The sequence below is a fragment of the Camellia sinensis genome, chromosome 2 (genome assembly GCF_055761805.1).
Source record: "Camellia sinensis isolate YWXY chromosome 2, ASM5576180v1, whole genome shotgun sequence".
In the NCBI taxonomy this organism is placed as follows: domain Eukaryota; kingdom Viridiplantae; phylum Streptophyta; class Magnoliopsida; order Ericales; family Theaceae; genus Camellia; species Camellia sinensis.
Genome location: NC_138962.1, coordinates 141,626,127 through 141,641,976, shown reverse-complemented (window position 1 = coordinate 141,641,976; position 15,850 = coordinate 141,626,127). Strand labels below are relative to the sequence as shown.

Genomic DNA, 15,850 nt, shown 5'->3' with positions numbered 1-15,850 from the left:
GAAAATGCGCAACTATCACATATTCAGTTTTGAATTTGAAGTACAAATGCAATTAGCGTGATGTACCGAGCCTAATGCATGCAACACAAATGCATGAAAGCACGCATGCATAGCATAAAGTATGCTAAATTAAACGTGCCCTAATCTACCATTAAAGTAGGTAAATAAAAGGGAAGAAAGAAGTGGGGGTTGGAAGACATACACACCACTCACACACGCTTATTACAGATTTTCCCTCACTCGGAGGGACCGAATAAATATTACAAATTAATTAACTACGCAAGCTAATTAATATACAAATTGCCTAATTAATTAACAAATTAAATAAGCTAAGAAAAGCAGTAAAATTGCCTCGAGAAATGCACCGCCATGCATAGGCTGCCTCTGTTTTCCCTCCTTCACTCCTCTGGAGGCTGCCAAAACCTCAGGACTTCTTCCTTGGATGCCAGGGAATACCACCGGCTGAATGAAATTGCCACCGGCAGTGGGATGTGGCCACCGGCACAAGATGAATCCATCGGCTGCTTGTTTTCTGCCGGTCGGCACTTGACACTGCCGGTCGGCAGAGTGTTCCTGCAGAATCTGCAAATGACAGCAACAGAGGGCAAGGCAAAGCATGGCAGCACAATTCAAGGCATATATGCACCATTCATGTCCCTTATCATGGTAATGACTTAAACGGGCATGTGCCTCGATTCTCGGACCACCAACCACGCATTTCCATGCATGATGGCCCAAAGAACCAAGTATGCAACTTTGATTTCAAATGCATGCAAACCAAATCGAACCAAAGTCCTAATCCCTATCACCAAATCAAGGGGCAAGGAATGCATGTTGATGCAATACAACCTAAGCATCTTATCATTTATGCAACATGAACAATGCAATGCACTTATGCAAAGCATACAAGCTAACATGAGTCAATGCTAACCAATGAAAAGGTGGTCTTAAACATGGTTTGGGCAGCTCCAATAAGGCCCAAAACAGTGGCCAAAATGACCAAAATAAAGGACCAAAACACATGCATACATGCACATTATTAAGGGCCAACACTTAGGCATAAAAGAGGGATTCTCAAGCACACTTGAAAAATGATAGCATGGACTAATTAGCATACATTTTAAGCCATGAAAACATGTAGGAAATGATGCCAAATTAACCTACTCATGCAAGCTATACATACAATGAGGCCCAAGGACCTAAAGCATGATCATATAACTTATGAAGCAAATGACCGAATTGGGTCAAAACAGTCCCAAATCATGCAAAAACAAGCCTCAAGAATCACTTAGATGGAATCTAGGCAACCTAATCCTAAAGGTATACATCATGGCACAAATATGAAGCATGGGGCATCAACTCTTGAAGCAACCAAAGGGCCACAAAATGCAAACATTTAGGCATGCTAAAAGGACTGAAATAACACGTGGGGTGGTTCTAAACCACCGAAATGATGCAAGCAACGCATACTACACATCCACATACTTGAGGCCAACAAGCCCGAATACAAAGGAGCTATACTAAGCATGCCAAAATCAACCCAAACACTTATGGACAGACCTAAAACATGTCAAGATAAGCACAAAATCTTCACAAATGTAAGCCTAAAACATGCTAGAAACAAAGGCACACAACCTAAGACATGTTAAAGGATCATAAGGCATTACATGGCAACTATGCTAAGCATGCATGGAGTACCAAAACCAATTTAAAATCATGTTATATTATGGACATATAAGCATGAAAAACAGTCTATACATGCTCAAATACACACTCAAACATAGGCTCCCTTTAGAGGCCAAAACATGCCCTTTTCAAGGACAACAAGGAGAGGGGATGGTCCTCTCCTTTTGGAGACTTTAAGGCACCATCTCCACCACTGAAATCCCTCAAGATTTCAGTGGTGAAGAGGCCCAAACACCAAAGTCCCGAAACTAGCACAAAATAGCACAAAATGAGGCCTTTCAAGGCCTAAGAGGGGTCAAACACCCTCAAACCACAAAACACTCTTAATAAACAATCAAGAGGGCCTAAAAACAGAACTTTTTTGTATTATACACCAAGCCCAAAAACGAATTTAAGACAGGTAGAAATAAGGTGCAAAAATGGGGAATAAAGGGGTGAGATTCTTACCCTTGAAGACCCCTTCACAAATGATGCTCCAATGGCCTTCCTTGGCTTGAATCCAACACCAAAGCTTCAAAATCAGTCCCTTAGAACCTCAGTTGCTAGAGGAAGGTGAAACACTAGGTGCTTGTGTACAATAGTATGGACTAAAAACACACACAAGAGATAATATAGAGATAGGATGTGTATGCAACTCTAACCCTAGAACTCAAACCCTAAAAATGGCTGTCTAAGCTCTCAAAATATCTCAAGTCTCTAACCTAAGTCTCTAACCTAGCAACAAGAGACAAGGCTCTCTCTTATAGAGGCTTATTGTCTAGTAAAGCTTACAAGACAAGCTTCCAAGAGAGAGATCCCTCCATACACGTGTATGGAGGGGAGCCAAAAGCAAGACAGCTGTCTTAAAATATCTGCAAAAGCAGATGCACAGTAATCAGCCGGCCAAAAATACCATCTTGGCAAAAAAGAGTGCCGGCCGGCACTAAATAGTGCTGACCGGCAACAAATAGTGCCGGCCGGCAATATACATTGCCGGTGGCAGCAAAAACCAGCCGGTGGCCTCTAGCCACTGCCGGTGGTGAGTGGGGATGCCTCACAAGACATTCCCTGCCCCTCCAAGGCAAAACATAAGTGTTTGGTGTGAAACCAGACACTAAACAGTCGAGTTCGGAGATCCTGAGGCAAGGCGCGCGAGCCAAGACCTCCGGGAACTCCAAACGAACACAAACATGGATAATCACCGAGTGTTCAAACGGTGACGTCCAAGTCTTGAGGACGGTCAAAAATGGGGTGTCTACAAAAGCCTTCCGATTTTGTTGCATAAAGTTAACATGGGTTGCGATTAATATCTATTTAGAAATAAAAATAGAAAAAAAAGAGAAGATTTGTTTGAAAGCTTGCATAGAGAGAGAGAGAGAGAGAGAGAGAGAGAGAGAGAGAGAGAGAGAGAGAGGATGGGGCGTAAAGTAATACATTCACGTGTAATTCACGAAGAATTTTAAGAAAAAATCTTCTTATTTGATTACAGATTTTAAATTTTCTTTTAAGAAAATTTTATTAGTAGTCTTTTATTTTATTTTTTATCATCGCAAAATATTAGTATGCTTTAAAAAATTAAAGACTAAAATAACTTGAATCTCTTATTTTGTCATTTCTTTAAATTCATTTATATTAATATTTTGGAAATATAAAAATGGTATTATTAAAAGATAGTTTTGAAAAGGTAATATTTTTAAAATGTAATAATTGTACTAATAAAAAAAATTAAATTCTCAAAAGATACTAAAATTTTGGAATGAAAGGAATATTATTAATTATTGTTGAGTAATGTCATACACATGGAATATTGATTTATCTTTTACAAGTTGATGTGTAATTATTATTTGTTAATTTCCGTTAATTTTATTATATATTAAAATATTATTAATGTAAATTACTAAATTTATTTGTGTAATATTTTTATGAATAGGTAACATTTGATGTGATCCCGCTGGAAATCATCGGTCATTTCTCTCAATTTCTGTGTCTCCTAGTTTTAGAATAGAATGTAAAGCCCGTCGATTTTTTTGCCTAAAGTCAACATGGGTAGCGATTAATATATATTTAAAAAAGAAGAAGAAGATTTATTTGAAAGCTTGCATAGAGAGAGAGTGAGAGGGTGGGGCTTAAAGTAATACGTTCACGTGTAATTCATGAAGAATTTTATGAAAAAATCATTTTATTTGGTTTCAGTTTTTAGAATTTTCTTTTTAGAAAATTTTATTTGTAGTCTTTTATTTTATTTTTTATCATCTCAAAATATTAGTTTATTTTAAAAAATTAAAGACTAAAATAACTTGAATTTCTTATTTTGTCATTTTCTTTAAATTCATTAATTTTAATATTTTGGAAATATAATAATGGTACTATTAAAAGATAATTTTGAAAAGTTAATATATTTTAAATGTAATAATTGTACTATTAAAAAAAATTAAATTCTCAAAAGAGACTAAAATTTTGGAATGAAAGGAATATTATTAATTATTGTTGAGTAATGTTATACACATGGAATATTTATTTATCTTTTACAAGTTGATGTTTAATTATTATTAGTTAATTTCTGTTAATTTTATTAAATATTAAAATATTATTAATGTAAATTACTAAATTTATTTGTGCAATATTTTTATGAATAGGTAACATTTGATGTGATGTTGCTGGAAATCATCGGCCATTTCTCTCCATTTCTGTGTCTCCTAGTTTTAGAATAGAATGTAAAGCCTGCCGATTTTGTTTTTGCATAAAGTTGACATGGGTTGCGATTAATATACATTTGAAAAAAAAAAAAAGAAAAAAAAAATAGAAGGCTTGTTTGAAAGCTTTTTTAGATTTGGTGCATTTTATTTTATATTTAAAATTAGGAGGAATCTCCTCTTGCTTAGATTTTGAATTAGAGAGTGTTATTTGGGCCTGTGAAACTCATCACGTATCTCGTTTTGATAATCTAAATTGTTCATTTTGTTGAATCACACAAATAATTAGGCCAATCCGATGACTATAACTTGTTCAATTTATCGTATTTTTGACAATTTTTTTTTTTTTATGTTTTTAAAAATAAACCATAATTTTTTTAGTTAAAAATGAGATAAATTGAACAAGTTATAGTTATCGAATCGATTTACTTTTGTATGAATGAAATACACAAAATATCTGATAATTTTTGAGCAAGTTATAGTTAGATCATTGAAACAGGGGTTCGTGTGAGTCCCACGAGCCCAAATAGTGACATAAAATCCAAAAATTGGGAATCTTCCTCCTTAAAATTAATAATTTAAAAGTAGAAATTAACAGCTCTCTTTAACTGATTTTTGTAAATTAATTTTTTTAATTTATTTAAATTACTTTTACTTAATAAATTATAACTAAAAATTATACCAAATAATCTACTACAAACTTTTAAAAATAAATAAATAAATAAATAACTCAGATACACTTTGACAAACAATCTTCCATTTACAGAACAGAACAAATATAAAAATATAAATAACTCAGATGCACTTTACCAAACAATCTTCCATTTATAAAGCACAACAAATATACCATTGACAATTGATATTTGGTGTTCTTGATGCACTATATGGCGGTGCTCTCATGTCTTTTGTTAATTTTTCAATTATTTAATATAAAATCATAAATTCTACCCAACCAATTAGAATTTCTGAGACACGTATTCTAGGTTACCAAAAGAGGAGTAAAAAAAACTAACCACCACCCAACAAGAGAACTCATAACCAATACTAGAAGGAAAAAATATATGGTGACAAACGTATCCACACAAGAGCTTTGAGCAAAGTTTAGGCATGTCCTCTGTAGATTACCTGCAGGTTCTTGCCATTATCGTCATCAATGTCAATTACAAATTCATCATTCAATCCCAAGATCAAATTGACAATGATCCTAACTTTGGAGATTTTTGAGACTCATTGACCAGTCTCATTTCAGAAAAAATCAGCCAGGATAAAGACAGAAAAGGAAAAGGAAAAGAAGAGTGATTCTTTGTCCTCCACTTCATCCACTCTAATCTACTTTACGGCAGTGTCGACAGAAGGCGACAAATACAGAATATTTACTTTCTGCAAAAGGAAAAAGCTTTGTCGGCCATCCAGTATCAATCACACAACTATCCATTTAGCTGTCCATTATAGGACAAAGAAGATAAGGGGCACTATCAGAAGAGGATTAGGACGATCAACTCCACCCATTTAGGACAAGCCACTTGTCCTCCTCAGCCTTATCTTATCTTTTTAATTTTTCTATATAAGGGATGTCTCACTCTTGTTGAAAGCACGAATGAACAATTTTAGTTTTCAGTTTTATATGTGTGAACTCTCTTCTCCTCCAGTGTGTACTCTCTCTCTCTCTCTCTCTCCTCATATGCAATGTAATATTAAGCTTTGATTGTAAGTATTTCTTACTTTTTACTTACATTAATGTATGCCTATTGATAGACTTGTAGAATTAAATGCTTTATTAGAATTTTATAAATCTCGTTATAATTATTGGTTGGCCGTTGATAATCGCCGATTACAGACTGTACGGTTAATCCATTTACAAAATTTTATCATTTTGATAGAACGTACAGAAAAAGAAATACATGAGCAAATCTAGCTATTGGCTGTGGCCAATCGGTCACCGCCCTCTTTACAGTAAATTCATGAGACCATATATGACATAATTTAGATTTTGATATAACAATAATATGAATAGTAATATTCCTGGATTTTTGCTTAGCCGATGGTAGATTAGTGTTAGGTTGAGTGGGACATCACCCAAGTCGTGTAGAGGTAAACTGTTAGCAGTGATTGCGGTCAAGTTATGTCCTCGTAAGTCATTGACAGACGTGCTTAGCTTTAACCCTGTGTCAAGCACCTCAATTGGTATCAGAGCCATGTTTATTGTTGTTCATATTATATTATATTTCTTTTAAATTATACATATATGGTCCCAGTACAACCAGATGAGTACTGTACCTTCAGTAGTAGCAAATACAGTATTCAATACAGTAGCTTCTACATCAGAAGCCAAAGAGCTAGTAGCCTACCAGGATGTAAAGGAAGCCCTAGATAAATGGACTATCCCTAGAGTCAAACCTAATACTATCTATAAGATAGGAATATTTGACTTTTCCAGCAAAAAAATAATTAAAACATTTGAACATGCAGCTTCTATACAGAATGACGATGAGATAATGTATCTCTTACACATACAGGATTTATACCTATTTTTACAAAAATACAAGTATGTCCATATAGAACTTGTTCAGATAGCTTTTAAACCTTTGACCCTTCTTGGGCAAAATACTAGTATCCAGTGTACCCTTCGGGATGGTAGATGCTTAGATTGGAGAGCATCTCTTATGGGAGCCATTGAAACTAGTCTCTCCCATGGTCCTGTATATTTTAATATATATCCAAACTTAAGCATAGCACTCACTGATGCTAATCTATCAAAAGTTTTAGAACTTAGAGTGTTATCCCATGGATATACGTATCTTCCAGGATCACCACCATTTACAGTTATCTCCAAAATTTATTTAAAGGTTTTAACAACTTTAAACCCTTACATATGGAAACAGAGTGAATTAGGACACACAGTCTTAATAGATACTAATCTTTTCAGTAGTCAAGTTGCTGTGCCAAAAATGATACCTTGGCAGAATATTACTTTTCCAGAAAGATGGCATATTCCCAATGCTGTTCCAGCCAGACCTATCATCAGACAATCATTGGATGATGTCATACAGACTCAAGGCGGTAACGTATACCTCACCTTCAATAGGCCACATCGGCCATTGTCCAGAAGCATGTCGAGTACTAGTTATAGAACTGCTCCATCTTATAGAGTAGATCTACCTGAGTCTTCCAGACAGTCAACCCCCTAAACCCGTAGAGTCGGTTTTACAAGGAGTGCCTTCCAAACCACGTAGTGATACCAACCCTGACAATACTACAGATCCAGTAGTTCAGGGAATCCAATTTTCAGAAAATCAAATACCACATGGTGTTTATGAATCCAGAAGGCCTTATAGTCCTACAGCGAGCGATATGAATTTTGAAATTTAATGGATTTTACACCGGGAAGTGAAAATCATAAAATCCTAAACTAGAATTTTTTACAAGAAAAATGCAAAGAATTTAGAAAATGGTATTTTGAAAACCATAGAGAATTACAGTTACAACAGCTTAAAATACAGTATTATGCTCATCTAGAGCAACACCAGAAACTTCAATCTTTTCCTTTATGGTATAAGGAAAACATAATGGTTCCAGAATCACAAATTAATGTTCTTGAAAATATACATAAAACTTGGGTAACAACAGATGGCCAAAGTATTACTTTTGTCCATCCACCTCCCCAATCATTGGAACTCAAGCCTAGTGGAATTATAAGTTCAAATAAACCACTAGTTATTACAACCTTTGTTGAAACTCCTGAATGTCTAGGATTAAGGGAACAATTACAGGTTAAAGATATTATACCCTTAATCAAACAACACAATTATACGAATCTTTTTTGCCAAACAGCAGGAAAACAATTAATTAAATTAGAAGAAGCTGTTATGCAAATCAAAGATAATTATATTATCCAGCCAAAAACAGAGAACATAATTCTAGTAACTATAAAACCACCTTTGGATGTGACAAAATTCAAACTTAAATCATCCAAACAAGATACAGAATTTATGGATACTCTTATCAATAGTATACAAAATCTTAAAATAGGAGAATCCTTAACGTCTCAAATTAATATGTTATCCAGACAAAGACTCTATAATAGTAGAGAAGACCATAATCTTACTTTTTCTCAAATTACAGAAATTGAAAGCAATTTTCAAGATAATCATCCAGTTTCCATCAATAAAATGCATTATGGGAACTCCAGTAAAACAGCACCCAGTAGGTATTATTATCCCAAACCTACTCTATTGGATATTCTTTATGAAGAAGATTTCCTCCAGACACAAAAATCTTTTCTTGGAAAAACCATTTATGAATGGAATATAGATAGTCTTTCTGAATACCAGATATTTGAATTGTTGCATCAAATGATTATGTATTCAACAATTTGCAAACAGAATGATAACGATGGTCATGAAATCGCCAGATTTTTGGTCAACGGTTTTACAAGAATCCTTAAAGGATGGTGGGATAATATCATCACTGAAACCCAACAGATTGAAATTTTAAGCGCATATAAAAGGGTTACAGAACCCATTACAAGAAATGTTCAAACAGAACAAGATGCAGTTTACACTCTTATCAATACCATTTTACATCACTTCGTTGGAGCCTCTACTGATGGTATTGAAGATAGAAGTAGAGAACTTTTACAGAATCTTAGATGCCCTTCTTTATCCCATTTTCGATGGTATAAAGATGTCTTCATGATGAGGGTTGTTAGACGTTCAGACGCTAATTGTAATCATTGGAAAGCCAAATTTATCGATGGCCTTCCAACTCTCTTTGCTGAGAGAATTAGAAAAAAAATTACGGGATAAACATAGCAAAATGTCTATTCCCTATTCAGAATATACCTATGGCCAACTCATAAGATTGGTCACAGAAAAAGGTCTTGCTTTATGTAATGATCTTAAATTACAGAATCAAGTGAAAAAACAAAGTCATAATGAATTAGGTGAATTTTGTGAAAAATTTGCCTATGACACTAAAATCTAGTATCTGTCCAAACATAAAAATAAAAAACATAAATATGGCAAATCTTCAAAGTTTTATTCCAAAAAATCCAGAAAATACAAACCATCTAAACAAATTGTCCAGCAACCACAGCCTCCTAAATCTAAAGGCAAACATAAAACTTCTTACAAAAAGAAAGATAAGTCCACAGTTAAATGTTTTAAATGTGGCCAAACAGGACATTATGCTAATTGTTGCAAAGCAAAAATTCAACAAAAATTAAACGAACTAGCTTTGGACGATGAAATTCAGCTACAAATCCTTCAAAATGCTTTTTGAAGATTCCAGCATAAGCTCAAGTTCAGATAATGAACTAGCTGCATTATATTCTTCTAACGCTGACGCAGAATCTGACTCCTCTCCAGAAATTTGTTTCTGCAAACATAATATTAATCAAATTTCAGAAGAAACTAACTATAGGAAAACAATAGTTGAAATGAATGGACTTGATATTAGTAGCCCTAGTGTCAATGTCCTTACAAAAAGTGAGCAAAATATGTGAAACATTGCTGACCAGATAACTAATTCAGAAATGAAATTAAAATATCTAGAACTTTATTATCAACAACAGAAGAAGGAAGAAATCGATCTTCCTCCTAAACATTATAGTATGAAAGAAGTTTATAAAAGAATTCAAAATACAACTGAAGAAAAACCAATAACTATCCAGGATTTTAAGATGGAAGGAAATGCTTTAAAAGTAAAATTAAGCATTTACAAAAAAATTCACCCAAAAAAAAAAAAAACCATTTACAAACAGCAAATATAACTATCAATGCTGATATTAAAAAAATTAATACTTGGACGTGTTAAAAGGGCACAAAACCTTTTTAATTGATTTATCTCCTGGAATGATAAATATCAAGGGCCAAAGATAACTCCAATACTTTTTCGTTCTTTCTTCTTCTTCTTCTTCTTCTTCTTCTTCTTTTCTATGAGGTCATTATTTTCTTCTTTCACTTTTTGCATTTTGAAATTTTAAAATAATTTTCACTTGCTTTTTTTCTGGTTAACTGTATACACTTGTGCGCAGAAGAAACGTGTCCCATGGATCACCAAGTTCCAGTAGGCCAACAAGTATATTTTCAAGGTCCGTTGCCGTGTCCTATGTTTCCTTCGTGGCCTGTACAATCCCGATCTGGTGCGCTACCAGTCTTCTAATAATATCCTCTGCAAGGAATGCCCTACTATCAGAGTTATCTAGGAAATGGCCCATTTTATCAGCCACCTTATCCACCAGTGGAGGATTCTCGATTCAACGTTGGTTATGGAGCAGGACAGAAAAAACACACCATGGATAGTAAAGACAACAATGTTGAATCAGAAGCATGGGAGATGGATGCCACCAAAACAAGGTCACATGGTGATTCGGAGTTGGAGAGCAAAACTTCACAAAGTTGGGAACCACAAAAGAAGGTCGGAAGATCAGGTAAAAAGAAATCAGGCATGGTTGTTATTCAGAACATCAATTACATCACTTCAAGAGGGAAGAATTCTTCAGGCAATGAATCCTAATCAGTTTCTGACTCTGAAACTGACAAGGAAGCTGGAGATTTTCAGGTCAGTGCTCCAGATAGGATACACAAGAACTCGTTGTCCTTAAAGAAAACGAGGTCATGGATACAACCCTGTTTTGGACTATGAAATGCAGGCTCATGTTGAAGATGCTGCTTCATTGGATAACAGAAATAAGAAAGTTGTAGTAGATATCAAGCAAGGGTCCAAGAAGTCAGACAAGGATTAGAAGTCAAAAGTCGCTCCAGATGCTTTAGATAAGAAGACTGTGGGACCAATAAGAAAAGGGAAAAACTTCAAAAAAGAGTCCTTTGGATGATGCACGAGCTCGTGCTGAAAAACTAAGAGCTTTCAAAGCTGATCTCCAGAAAATGAAGAAAGAGAAGGTACATTGCTTATTGCACTTCAACACTCTACAACACAGTGAGAAGATTAGTAGCAAAACTCCTTATGATACTTGCGATATCACATCATGGGTTTGAAAAAGAGAAACAACCTCCCCATTAACCCTTTGCAAACCCCACAGTGGCAGGAGCCCCATTCACTGGGCTGCCCTTTAGCTTTAGCTTCATGTTCTTATAGTTACCGTGCAATTTTTCTTTTGGCAGCTTAGCATGTTTGGCATTCCAATGGACTTCTTATATCTTCAAGTTGTTTTTTTTACCGGAAGAGAAAGATCGCAAGCGACTAGAAGCTTTGAAGATGGAGAGGGAAAAGAGAATTGCAGCATAAGGCAGTTCGACTGCTCAGTTGGCATCCTCACAGAAAACCCCGAAAACAATTGCCAACAAAACTTGCGCTAAGCTCTGTCAAAGGAATAAAGTTCAGTGATTCAGAGCTGGGATCATCCTCTCCTCTACAGAGATTTAAGATAAGAATTGCTTCAACTGGATCTAGTGAATCTCATAAAGCCTCTAAAAGCAACAAATCAAGTAATGGAAGCCACTTTCCAGGGAATAGGTCGACTAGATCAGTTTCATCATTACCAGAGCCAAGGAAAGAGAACAGTGATGTCACTCCAGATCCAAAGGTTCCCATGAATCCAAAGACTATCTGAGCCTAAAATAGTTAGCAGCCCTTATGTTGCTCCAGTGAAGTCACGACGTGCTGAATTAGTATCAAAGCCAAAGCTTTCAAATGAACTTGAGAGGAAAGACATATCTGCTATTATAAACCTTGATAAAAGCAAGGCTGCAACACTTCCTGAACTTAAGATCAGAACATCTAAAGCGCCTTTGGATGTAGGCCGGAACTCAGCTTAACCAGCAAAATAAAGATAAAGGTATAACAATACCAGAGTCAAACACTAAAAAAGATGAAACTTAATTGAAAGCAATTTTCAAGATAATCATCCAGTTTCCATCAATAAAATGCATTATAGGAACTCTAGTAAAACAACACCCAGTAGGTATTATTGTCCCAAACCTACTCTAATGCATATTCTTTATGAAGAAGATTTCCTCCAGACACAAAAATCTTATCATGGAAAAACCATTTATGAATGGAATATAGATAGTCTTTCTGAATACCAGATATTTGAATTGTTGCATCAAATGATTATGTATTCAACAATTTGCAAAAAAATGATAACGATGGCCATGAAATCGCCAGATTTTTGGTCAACGGTTTTACAAGAATCCTTAAAGGATGGTGGGATAATATCATCACTGAAACCCCACAGATTGAAATTTTAAGTGCATATAAAAGGGTTATAGAACCCATTACAGGAAATGTTCAGACAGAACAAGATGCAGTTTACACTCTTATCAATACCATTTTACATCACTTTGTTGGTGCCTCTACTGATGGTATTGAAGATAGAAGTAGAGAACTTTTACAGAATCTTAGATGCCCTTCTTTATCCCATTTTCGACGGTATAAAGATGTCTTCATGATGAGGGTTGTTAGACGTTCAGACGCTAATTGTGATCATTGGAAAGCCAAATTTATCGATGGCCTTCCAACTCTCTTTGCTGAGAGAATAAGAAAAAAAATTACGGGATAAACATAGCAAAATGTCTATTCCCTATTCAGAATATACCTATGGCGAACTCATAAGATTGGTCACAGAAAAAGGTCTTGCTTTATGTAATGATCTTAAATTACAGAATCAAGTGAAAAAACAAAGTCATAATGAATTAGGTGAATTTTGTGAACAGTTTGCCTATGACACTAAAATCTAGTATCTATCCAAACATAAAAATAAAAAACATAAATATGGAAAATCTTCAAAGTTTTATTCCAAAAAATCCAGAAAATACAAACCATCTAAACAAATTGTCCAGCAACCCCAGCCTCCTAAATCTAAAGGCAAACTTAAAACTTCTTACAAAAATAAAGATAAGTCCACATTTAAATGTTTTAAATGTGGCCAAACAGGACATTATGCTAATTGTTGCAAAGCTAAAATTCAACAAAAATTAAATGAACTAGCTTTGGATGATGAAATTCAGCTACAAATCCTTCAAATGCTTTCTGAAGATTCCAGCATAAGCTCAAGTTCAGATAATGAACTTGCTGCATTATATTCTTCCAACTCTGACGCAGAATCTGACTTCTCTCCAGAAATTTGTTTCTGCAAACATAATATTAATCAAATTTCAGAAGAAGCTAACTATAGGAAAACAACAGTTGAAATGAATGGACTTGATATTAGTAGCCCTAGTATCAATGTCCTTACAAAAAGTGAGCAAAATATGTGAAACGTTGCTGACCAAATAACTAATCCAGAAATGAAATTAAAATATCTAGAACTCTATTATCAACAACAGAAGAAGGAAGAAATCAGTCTTCCTCCTAAACATTATAGTATGAAAGAAGTTTATAAAAGAATTCAAAATACAACTGAAGAAAAACCAATAACTATCCAGGATCTTAAGATGGAAGGAAATGCTTTAAAAGTAAAATTAAGCATTTACAAAAAAATTCACCCAAAAGAAAAAAAAAGGCATTTACAAACAGCAAATATAACTATCAATGTTGATATTAAAAAAATTAATACTTGGACGTGTTAAAAGGGCACAAAACCTTTTTAATTTATTTATCTCCAAGAATGATAAATATCAAGGGCCAAAGATAACTCCAATACATTTTCGTTTTTCTTCTTCTGCTTCTTCTTTTCTATGAGGTCTTTATTTTCTTCTTTCACTTTTTGCATTTTGAAATTTTAAAATAATTTTCACTTGCTTTTTTCTGGTTAACTGTATACACTTGTGCGCAGAAGAAACGTGTCCCATGGATCACCAAGTTCCAGTAGGCCAACAAGTATATTTTCAAGGTCCGTTTCCGTGTCCTATGTTTCCTCCGTGGCCTGTACAATCCCCATCTGGTGCTCTGCCAGTCTTCTAACCATATCCTGTGCAAGGAATGCCCTACTATCAGAGTTATCTTGGAAATGGCCCATTTTATCAGCCACCTTATCCACCAGTGGAGGATTCTCGATTCAATGTTGGTTATGGAGCAGGACAGAAAAAACACACCATGGATAGTAAAGACAACAATGTTGAATCAGAAGCATGGGAGATGGATGCCACCAAAACAAGGTCACATGGTGATTCGGAGTTGGAGAGCGAAGCTTCACAAAGTTGGGGACCACAAAAGAAGGTCGGAAGATCAGGTAAAAAGAAATCAGGCATGGTTGTTATTCAGAACATCAATTACATCACTTCAAGAGGGAAGAATTCTTCAGGTAATGAATCCCAATCAGTTTCTGACTCTGAAACTGACAAGGAAGCTGGAGATTTTCAGGTCAGTGCTCCAGATAGGATACACAAGAACTCGTTGTCCTCAAAACTAAAACGAGGTCATGGATACAACCCTGCTTTGGACTATGAAATGCAGGCTCATGTTGAAGATGCTGCTTCATTGGATAACAGAAATAAGAAAGTTGTAGTAGATATCAAGCAAGGGTCCAAGAAGTCAGACAAGGATCAGAAGTCAAAAGTCGCTCCAGATGCTTTAGATAAGAAGACTGTGGGATCAATAAGAAAAGGGAAAAACTTCAAAAAAGAGTCCTTTGGATGATGCACGAGCTCGTGCTGAAAAACTAAGAGCTTTCAAAGCTGATCTCCAGAAAATGAAGAAAGAGATGGTACATTGCTTTATTACACTTCAACACTCTACAACACAGTGAGAAGATTAGTAGAAAAACTCCTTACGATACTTGCGATATCACATCATGGGATTGAAAAAGAGAAACAGCCTCCCCATTGACCCTTTGCAAACCCCACAGTGGCAGGAGCCCCATTCACTGGGCTGCCCTTTAGCTTTAGCTTTATGTTCTTATAGTTACAGTGCAATTTTTCTTTTGGCAGCTTAGCATGTTTGGCATTCCAATGGACTTCTTATATCTTCAAGTGGTCTTTTATACCGGAAGGGAAAGATCGTAAGCGACTAGAAGCTTTGAAGATGGAGAGGGAAAAGAGAATTGCAGTAAAAGGCAGTTCGACTGCTCAGTTGGCATCCTCACAGAAAACCCCGAAAACAATTGCCAACAAAACTTGTGCTAAGCTCTGTCAAAGGAATAAAGTTCAGTGATTCAGAGCCGGGATCATCATCTCCTCTACAGAGATCTAAGATAAGAATTGCTTCAACTGGATCCAGTGAATCTCATAAAGCCTCTAAAAGCAACAAATCAAGTAATGGAAGCCACTTTCCAGGGAATAGGTCGACTAGATCAGTTTCATCATTACTAGAGCCAAGGAAAGAGAACAGTGATGTCACTCCAGATCCAAAGGTTCCCATGAATCCAAAGACTATCTGAGCCTAAAATAGTTAGCAGCCCTTATGTTGCTCCAGTGAAGTCACGACGTGCTGAATTAGTATCAAAGCCAAAGCTTTCAAATGAACTTGATAGGAAAGACATATCTGCTATTATAAACCTTGATAAAAGCAAGGCTGCAACACTTCCTGAACTTAAGATCAGAACATCTAAAGCGCCTTTAGATGTAGGCCGGAACTCAGCTTAACCAGCAAAA

At 35.3% G+C, this 15,850-nt stretch overlaps 1 pseudogene; it reads left to right on the top strand.

Annotated features, from left to right (window-relative positions):
* Positions 1 to 12,466: 12,466 nt before the first annotated feature.
* LOC145819117 (uncharacterized) lies at positions 12,467 to 15,841 on the top strand (annotated as a pseudogene).
* The last annotated feature ends 9 nt before the right edge of the window (positions 15,842 to 15,850 follow it).